General features: G+C 46.7%; 1 long non-coding RNA gene across 3 annotated transcripts; it reads left to right on the top strand.

The window, feature by feature from the left end:
* The first annotated feature begins 1,247 nt into the window (after window positions 1-1,247).
* Window positions 1,248-4,525, top strand: LOC109746553 (uncharacterized). 3 transcript variants are annotated; one of them, XR_012204964.1, is made up of 5 exons: window positions 1,248-2,079; window positions 2,366-2,616; window positions 2,974-3,014; window positions 3,483-3,728; window positions 4,253-4,525. It is a non-coding gene; the product is annotated as an uncharacterized lncRNA (long non-coding RNA). The 3 variants fall into 3 exon arrangements; XR_012204963.1 differs by lacking the exon at window positions 2,974-3,014; XR_012204965.1 differs by lacking the exon at window positions 2,974-3,014 and having other exon boundaries at window positions 3,473-3,728.
* Window positions 4,526-9,934: the final 5,409 nt, after the last annotated feature.

Here is a 9,934-nt window from a genome sequence, read left to right as displayed (position 1 = left end):
ATGTCTCTTATAAGCATGCCAATTTTTGTGGAGTGCATAGAGTTTGCAAGTACACACCAAATAGGGAAGATAGATTTTGCAAGAAGCATAAGTATTTGGAAACTAAATGGTTGCAAGAAAGGCTAGATGATTGTGCTGAAAGATTCAATATTTATCGCCATCCTTGTGAACTTTGCAATGAACATGGTCATTAAAGCTCCAATGCTATTCGTTTCATGATCAAATCGTGTCCAAAGATTGTGATAACTTGATTACCCTTGAGCATCATAAAGATCTTTGTCTTCTTTTGGGGTATGAAGAAATGAAACGTATAACTGAGGGTGTTTCAAAATTTAATCTTGATAGATTTCTTGATTTTGATCTAGAAGAAATTTTTATGTATTGTGCGGTGAATTGCATTGAAAATCTTTATATTGTCAATTACATAAAGAAAAGAAAACAAATAGAAGATGAAGAGAATACTAATGAAAGGAAAGAGACTTCCCAATATCCTCCTATTATTTCTTATGATGAATCAGGTAACGAGAAGGAGCTTTCTGTTCAACCAATCTCATCAATAAGGAGCTAAAAAAAGAGGGTTAAACCCACACATGATGTGAAGAAGAAAAAGAAAAGACGGAGAAGCAAAGGTAGAAAGGTACCCCTCCCAAATGATGTTGCTCCTATTACTTATTGTGATGATGATAATTGCTATACTATTGATGCTATCCATACTATTAATGATGAGGGTGATTATGCTTATGATATGAAAAGGCCCAAGCTTGGGGATGCTATGTTTGATGAGAATGACATGTTTGAGAATATATTTGCTGCAATTAATGTTTGTCCCAAGTTTGGGGATGCTATGTTTAATGAAGATGATATTTTTAACCTTCAAGTTTTGATATGCAAATTTACTATGATGATAACATGCCTCCTACTTATGATGATTATATTGATGAAAGTGGGTTTGGAAGAGCGTCAACTTTAGGAAGTAATGATCCCACTATTTTGGAGGGTGTTGAATCTTATTGTGATAATTATAAAAGTGGATTTCGAGAGGTCATGACTTTATCTCTCCCTAATATAATAATAATAATAATAATAATAATAATAATAAAGCAGGGATTGAGTCTGTCGGGTTCACCGTGGCTTTTTTGCACAAAGGCCCCTGTAATATTTAGTAATTGAACCCGCAGTCCCTTGTTAAGTGAATCTGAGAAAAACGCTTCATTTCTGCATAAAACACCCAGTCATCTGGACTATTCAACCCGCGGTCCGAGCTGATTTGTAAAGAAAAAAACACGACCACAGGAGGAGCACGGGCTCGCCTCCTCTGCCTCTCGCGAAGTCCCACGAAGTCATCGCCGCCGCCACCCACGCCGGCCACTTCCGGCGACCTCCGGCGCTGCGCAGCACGCGCCCGAGCTCCCCACGGTCCGCGCCTCCCTCCCCTCCGACCAGATTCTCCGCTCCCGTCCTCTGCCGCTTGCTCACAACGGGAGCCCCCGATGCGACCTCCCCTGCTGCGTCACCGCTCCCCAATGGCCGCGCCGCCCAAGGATTCTCGCCGGGGCCTCGCGCAGCCGCACCCTTCCCCTTCACGCGCCCCCCATGCCATCGTTTCTATGGGTGCTCAAATCCATGGCTCTGGCGGCAATCGGCAAGCCGTAGGCCGGATGAGCCGGCAGCGTACAGAGAAGGGGACGGAGGTGGAGGTGGAGGTGGAGGTGGAGGTGGTGGCGGCGGCGGCGGTGGAGGTGGATGGGGACAAATTCGACTACAACGTAGAGGATTGTCGCCGCAGGTTCCAGGCCGTCTACCCTGGTGAATCGTTCAAGCACGACGCCTAGGGTTCCCCATCGCTATCCTTTGGTTCGCCTCTGGTGTCTACCACGACGTTCCAATCGCCAGAGTTAGAGCTCCGCTATCGTCCAGTCCTCGACTTGGGGTTGTCTCTCATCAATTCCAGCCATTAGAGCACTGCACCAACAAAGGGAACCCGGGAGCAGCTCCTCGCGAAAATCCTCCATCGCATCAAATTTTTGAGTTCTTCCAGAACTTCGGCGAGATTGCTTCTGCACTGTTCGTCACAGGACGGTGAGTTCCTTCTCGCTGAAACATCTCCGTATATTATGTTTGGCATCAATTTTTTAGCCCCCTACCAATTGTTGTCAAAAGTAGGCCTGGCATTGTCAAAATAGCTTTTGAGGGAAAAAAAATAGAAACAAACTTCTGCGAGGCACAATCATAATCTGTGTGTTAGAAATAAGCTTTGTTCATGTATATTATTATGCCCAATTTAAAACTGGGTATGATCAGAATGGTTTCATTATGGTTATTGTGACTTGTGACTGAAGGACTATGCCATTGTTGCCCCGTAAAGATTTGTGCAGGTCCATACTTCCTTTTTCCAATGTATTGCGCGGTCGAGGTCTCTACCAAGGATACCCTCCCTGGGGTGTTCCGCAACTTCGTGGACTGCGTCTGCTCGCCCAACGCCAGTGGAGATCCGCTGCTGCAACACCTCAAGGAAGCGTCCTGCAACACGGCGCAACGGCCGCAGGATTGTCCTTCAGGAACTCGGCACCTGGACCTAGGCAGGGCAACGTCGTCTGTGCTATCCTTGTCATCCTGGTGAGCCATACTTTCCTTTTCCGATCCATCCGTTTGGAAATGGAAAAGCTTTATTACTTTGTTCGTTCATCTATCTGGAGGTCCTGGTGAGCCATACTTTCCTTTTCCAATTCGTCCGTTTGGAAATGGAAAAGCTTTATTACTTTGTTCGTTCATCTATCTGGAGGTCCTAGAAATTGAGGCATGTTGGATGCAGTATTAGCGGCTGGATTAACGGTGCTCAGTACCACCAATGTTTTTCTTGAAAATGTGTTTTACATGCTTCTGTACAGTTAAATGATGTGCTTGCTTGTTACATAGTTGTTTTTAGCTACCTTTCTGGGTGTGATCTAAGCATAAGATTTCCCTCAAATTCAGGGGCGATCGATGGATGATACTTTGAAGGCTGTTGCATCTAGGTAATTTGGACCTAGAAGGACCAATTAGTATGCAGATGATGCCTTCTTAATGTACAAGCCGACAAATACTCGAACGACATGCTATGCTGTTCATTAATCTATTTTTGCAAGTAAACTGGAGCTGGTTCTTTATAGTTGCAGATTTTTTAGCTTGCAAGATTACTAGAAGTTGAAACAAATTATATGTATGTGATGGATCAGCGAAAGTATATCAATCAAAGTAATGTTCAACTCCATGGACCAGAGAAAGTATATCAACTGGCAAAACAAATTAATCAAAGATAGGCGACCCTTGTATTTGTACAAATCTTTTGTGAGGCACTACTATAATCTGTGTGTTAGAAATAAGCTTTGTTCATGGATATTATTATGTTCAATTTGAAACTGAGTATGATCAGAATGGTTTCATTATGGTTGTTGTGAGTTGACTGAAGGACGATGTCATTGATGTCGTAAAGACTTGTGCAGGTCCATGCTTCCTTTTTTCGAAGTCTGCGCGGTCGAGGTCTATGGAAAGGACGCCCTCCCTGGGGTATTCTGCAACTTCATGGACCGCATCTGCTCGCCCGCCAGTGGAGATCCGCTGCTGCGACGCGTCGAGGAAGCATCCTGCACGACGTAGCGGCCGCGGGGTCATCCTTCAGGAACTTGGCGTGCGACCTGCTCACCTAGACTTGGCAGGGCAGCGGCGTCTGTGCTATCCTCGTCATCCTGGTGAGCCATACTTTTCCCATCCATCTGTTTGGAAACGGAAAAGCTGTATTACTTCATTCATTCATCTATCTGGAGGTCCTAGAAATTGAGGCATGTTGGATGCAGTATTAGCGGTTGGATTAATTGTGCTCAGCACCACCAATGTTTTTCTTGAAAATATGTTTACATGCTTCTGTACAGTTAAATGATGTGCTTGCTTGTTACATACTCCCTCCGTTCCATAATGTAGTGCCTATAGATTTTTGCAAAAGTCAAGCATTACAAACTTTGACCGTACTTATAATGAAAAGTAGGTACATCTAGAATACCAAATGCACATCATTGGATACATTATGAGTTATATTTTCAGAATTTACATGTTTGGTATTCTAGATGTAAGCAATTTTCTCTATACACTTGGTCAAAGTTGGCAAAGTTTGACTTTTACAAAAATTTATAGGCACTACATTGTGGAATGGAGGGAGTAGTTGTTTTTAACTACCTTTCTGGGTGTTATCTAAGCATAAGTTTTCGCTCAAATTCAGGGGCGGTCGGCAAAATAAATGGATGATTCTTTGAAGGTTGTTGCATCCGGGTAATTTTGACCTAGCAGGACCAATTAGTATGGAGATGATGCTTGTTAAGTACAAGCTGACAAATAGTCGAACACCATGCTATGTTGTTCATTAATCTGTTTTTGCAAGTAAACTGGGAGCTGGTTCTTTATAGTTGCAGATTTTGTAGCTTGCAAGATTACTAGAAGTTCTGTATGTGATGGATCGGAGAAAGTTTATCAATCAAATTAATGTTCAACTGCATGGACCGGCGAAAGTATATTAAGGCGATGTATCAAGTGAAAACTGGTTTTCAGTGAAAATCTGAAAACTTTTCGCGTGGGTCATCGGATCAGTTATGGACGACACAGATAGAAGGTGGGATCCCTAACCTGCCACTTAAAGGCTAATTAGCAGATAACCCCCTGTTATCCACCGATGAGGTGGAAAATCTTTTTAGTGCTCGTGACTGTATCAGTTCATCTTTATCTTCCATCTCGTGCGTCGCGGCGGCGATGGAGTTTCCGGCCGTTTGCCCTCTGCCGGCCTTGACAGGACCTCCGTCGACGGTAGACTGGACCTTCACCGGGCTGCGGTCCACCATCCACTGGCCAGAACCCGCGCCATGATTTGCCTATCGCCCGCCACGACTCACCCTTAGGAACGCGGAGATCTCGCTGGATTCTTGTCTACCTGCGTCAGGATCTTGCCGCGGCGCCGGCGAACTTGGTTGCAAATCAACGGGAAGGCAACAACTGCTCTTCCCCCGCCCGAGGGCGATTTGGAGTCCGTAGTGTTGCTCCACGCTACGCCGTCCCAGTGCTGCCTCACGCAACAGTGACCCGACAGCCGCAACACTGCCCCAGGCGACACGGCAGCCTCGTCTCCGCTTGCATTTTGAAGCTTCGATTCTGAAGCGGCATAATTGTACTGAATGAATGTGGCAAAAGCCCTATGAGCATAGTTTAAACCTGAATATTCTGTAGCTGGAACCGATTTCAAAAGCTAGTCAAGCTGTGAAAGATGAAGAAAAACAGAATAGATTGAGCATTTTGATTTTTGCCAGTTCTGAGTCAATTGCAGCAGCTTACTGGGAGCTTTTTTTATTTTGTTTTATCTTTTATAAAAACAGATGCGAACATGGCTGCAGACCACACGGCCAATCTGCATCTTGTACTAGGCTTCATCATGTCTCTGCTGTACAGTTGAACATGCACCCTTGTATGCAGCATCTTGTACTAGGCTTCATCATGTCTCTGCTGTACAGTTGAACATGCACCCTTGTATGCAGCATTTCAACATTACTTGAACAGTTGAACATGCAGTGATAATAATAGAAGCTCTAATTTCACTAAGATAAACTGAGTGTGGCAATGTGGCCACCGTACAGATTCTGTGTAGACAATTTCTGATGTAATCCGTGGATGTATGATACTCAACGATGGATAACAGGTTGATTTCAAGGTTGCATTGCAGGATTAGAAACCTTCACAAGGATAAACATATGCTTTCGATTGTCATTATTCATTACATTGCAGAAATCTGATGCTTATGTTCAGCTTTATCAATTGTAGTATTTCGAAACAATGGAAGTTGTAACTTTATTCATTTTAGTACGATGGATGACCTCCTACTAATGCATATGCTCCTTCCCCTAAAAAAAATGCATATGCTCCTGAAATTGCAAAATTTATGGTTGCTTGACCATGGCAGGAAGCATCAGCACGAGAAAGAAGAGGCAACATCTGACCGCCAACAAAAATCACGCATGTACTGATGTTGTTGCCAGCCCGTTGAACTGCGGCCAAGTTCACCGGCGCGGCAACGAGCTCTTTTTGCAGGTAGATGAAAATCTGTCCGATCTTCATGCTTCAAAGGGTGAGTCGTGCAAGCTGAATCAAACTGTTGCTTATTGATGATTTGGTGCGGCATACAAGAGTATATAAGAGGGTACAAACCGACTTGGGGTAGGGGTACAAAACTGACTTGGACTAGAAGTCGTATACCATAATGACTACTCTAACATCCCCCCGCAGTATCAACGGCAGGCTCGACGACGTTGAGACTGAAACAGATATCTTGAAACGGCTTAGTAGGCAGTGCCTTGGTGAAAATGTCAGCAACTGAGCCGTAGAGGGAACATGATGCACCCGAACCTGACCAAGAGCAACCTTTTCACGAACAAAATGAATATCAATCTTAATATGCTTTGTGCGTCGGTGTTGAACTGGATTGCTGGTCATGTAGACTGCTGATATGTTGTCACAGTAGACAATAGTGGCCTGCTCAATAGGCCTATGTAGCTCGGAGAGTAACTGTCGAATCCAGATTGTATCTGCAACGACATGTGCCACAGCGCGATACTCAGCCTCGGCCGACGAACGTGAGACTGTAACCTGTCTTTTCGAAGACCAAGAAATCAAATTGTTACCAAGAAAAACACAAAAACCGGAAGTGGACCTTCGAGTGTCAGGACAACCAGCCCAGTCTGCATCAGAGTATGCGGTAAGCGAGTTTGGAGAAGAATTATTGAGGTGGAGACCATGATTGAGAGTTCCTTTTAAATACCGAAGAATGCGTTTAACATGATTATAGTGAGGAACCCAGGGATCATGCATATAGAGACATGCTTGTTGAACAACAAAAGAGATTTCAGGACGAGTAATGGTGAGATATTGGAGAGCACCTGTTAGGCTACGATAGAGAGTAGGATCGGAAAAGGGTTCACCGGTAGCCGAAAGTTTAAAACTAGTATCGACAGGAGTGCGAGATGATTGACAGTCAAGCATGCCAGCACGATTAAGAAGATCAAGAATATACTGGCGTTGGGAAAGAAAAAGGCTGGAGGAATCTCGAACAACAACAATGCCTAAGAAATGATGAAGGAGTCCTAGGTCAGTCATAGAAAATTCAGATCTAAGAAGAGAGACAATATGATCTAAGAACTTTTGAGAGGAGGCGGTAAGAATGATATCATCTACATAGAGAAGTAAATAGGCAGTGTCAGAAGTTTGATGATACACAAAAAGAGAGGTGTCGGAGAGAGATGGAGTGAATCCTATTGTTTGAATGAAGGAGGAGAAGCGTTGAAACCAAACTCGTGGGGCCTGTTTAAGACCGTAGAGAGATTTCTGAAGAAGACATACATGAGTTGGAAAGGATGGATTTTCAAAACCCAGAGGTTGCTGGCAGTAGACAGTTTCTTGAAGGGAACCATGGAGGAAAGCATTTTTCACATCAAGTTGGTGAATGGGCCATGAAGAGGAGACAGCAACACTAAGAACGGTGCGAATGGTGCTAGGTTTAACAACAGGAGAGAAGGTTTCTTCGTAATCAATTCCTTGTTGCTGAGAAAAGCCACGACAAACCCACCTGGCTTTATATCGTGAGAGGCTCCCATCGGAGTGGAACTTTTGGCGAAAAATCCATTTGCCAGAAACAATATTTGTATTGGGAGGACGAGGAACAAGTTGCCAGGTGTTGTTTTGAAGTAAAGCATTATATTCTTCTTGCATGGCAGCGGCCCAATTGGGATCAAGTAGAGCAGTTTTGTAATTCTTTGGAAGAGAAGTGAGAGATACGGAGGTATGAAGGTTTAGGCGGTCTTGGGGTTGAGATGGCCCAAGCAACGATGCCAGAGATCGACGGAGGCCAGCATGGATGTTGGAGGGGTGGCGGCAGGAACTCCATTAAGAGAATAAAGATCACCGGAGCTATTGAAGTGAGCGATCTCGGCCTTGGTCAGGTAATCCTTCACAGATAGACCAAAAGGGTCAAATTCAGCCGAAACTAGATTGTCGCAAGTAAATTGGCGAACAGAGATAAGATTTTTAATGAGGGCGGGTGCAACTAGAACATCGCGAAGTAAAAGAGGTTTGGTGGAAGAGGGAAGTTGAGCCTGACCAACACAATATATAGGAATAGATGATCCATCTCCAAGGATAATGGAAGGGAAAGGAGATTTAGTGCAAGAAGATAACCAATTACTAGATGCAGACATATGACTAGAGGCCCCTGAATCAAAGATCCAATCCGTACCTGAGTTTCCTTGTGCAGCAAAGTTATTCATGGCCTGGAGAAAGGCAGCTTGATCCCAGCTCGGTGTCGCAGGTGAGGGTGGCGTCGGAAGCAGTGCCGGCGGATACGATGGTGAAGGCAGTAGGGCCGGCTGGGGAGTGCAGTAGGCATTGGCCGGCTGTGGTGGGGGTGGCGTCGGGAGCAGGGCCGGCTGAGGTGTGTAGTAGGCACCGCCGTCGGTGCTGTAATGACCATAAGGAGTATACGTCGGGGCGGCGTGATAGGCATTGGCCGGCTGTCGGGGGTTGAGAACCCTGGGAGCACCAGTAGGCAGCCGAAGGCCGGGTTGCCAGGCACCTGAGTATGCCGGCGGAGCACCGAGGGTGGACGGAGCGGACCAGGGCATGGGCCATGCTTGAACAAGCCCCGTCCAAGGATCATGAGGAGGCCGCCATGCAACCGCAGATGGAGCACTGGTGGGTGGTGCAGGACTCGGTGTTGGTGATGTCGTAGGCGGAACCGAACGAGTCGGCGGCGGCCTGTAGATGGGGTTTTTGCCGCGGTAGTTCGGACTAGGACGCCAGCCTGGGGGCGGTTCAATAGATGACGATGCGGACGGCCCGGCGGCAGGAGCCGGCCTGGAAGGCGGCGCTGGTGTAGACGGCAGAGGAGGACGAGCCGCAGCATGAAAGACCTTGGGGCGAGAGTCCTTGCGAGCTTGTGTTTCCGCCGCGAGTTGTAGCAAGGAACGTACTTCAGCAAAGGTAGGAGGGGGCCGTATCATCGGTATGAACGAGGCTTGCTTGTCAAAGTCTTCGCTGAGGCCGTCGCCGACGATATTGATTAGCTGTGAGTCGCTAACTGTATCGCCGAGTTCGCGGAGCTCATCGCCAATGGTCTTAACGCGCTGGCAGAACAGGTTCACCGGGGCGTCTTCTTGCACCATATTGTGAAGCTCGGTGTGGAGAGCGTTTTTCCGAGCGTCGGTGTTGCTTTGGAAGAGCTGACGGAGGGAGTGCCAGATGTTGGCAGCGGTGGCGCCGTCGTGATTGAGCATGTTGAAGATCTCGGTGGTGATGCGGGTGTAGAACCACTGGACGATCGCGAGATCGTCTTTCAACCATTGCGGATCGTCGGGGCGGGGAAGACAGTTGGCGGCGACATGCGAGCGCAGGTTGCAGCGGCCGAGGTGGAGATCGAAGAGATGTCTCCAATGGTAGTAGTTGTGGGCGGCGAGATCAAGAACTATGGGGATGTAGGGGCTGACGTCGGAGATTGTGTCAACAAGAGATATTGGTGCGGCGAGGATGGGTGCAGGGTAGTTTTGTGGAGCTATGGTGAGGGCCGAGAGAGAAGCGGCCGCGGTGTTGGCAGCCTTGGCGATGAGTGCGGCCCGGCGCTCGAAGTAGCCGGGCGGCGGAGCGGCGGTGGCGTTGGCGGAGGCATACCCTAAACCCTGGGACCGGTATCTGATACCATGAAAGCTGAATAAAACTGTTGCTTATTGATGATTTAGTGCGGCATACAAGAGTATATAAGAGGGTACAAACCGACTTGGGGTAGGGGTACAAAACTGACTTGGACTAGAAGTCGTATACCATAATGACTACTCTAACAAGTCGTGGACGGCGGCGGGCGGATGGGCAAATCATGGCG

The sequence above is a fragment of the Aegilops tauschii genome, chromosome 3, assembly GCF_002575655.3.
Source record: "Aegilops tauschii subsp. strangulata cultivar AL8/78 chromosome 3, Aet v6.0, whole genome shotgun sequence".
Classification (NCBI taxonomy): domain Eukaryota; kingdom Viridiplantae; phylum Streptophyta; class Magnoliopsida; order Poales; family Poaceae; genus Aegilops; species Aegilops tauschii.
The sequence above is the reverse complement of the archived record's forward strand: the minus strand, read 5'-3'. Positions and strand labels throughout refer to the sequence as shown.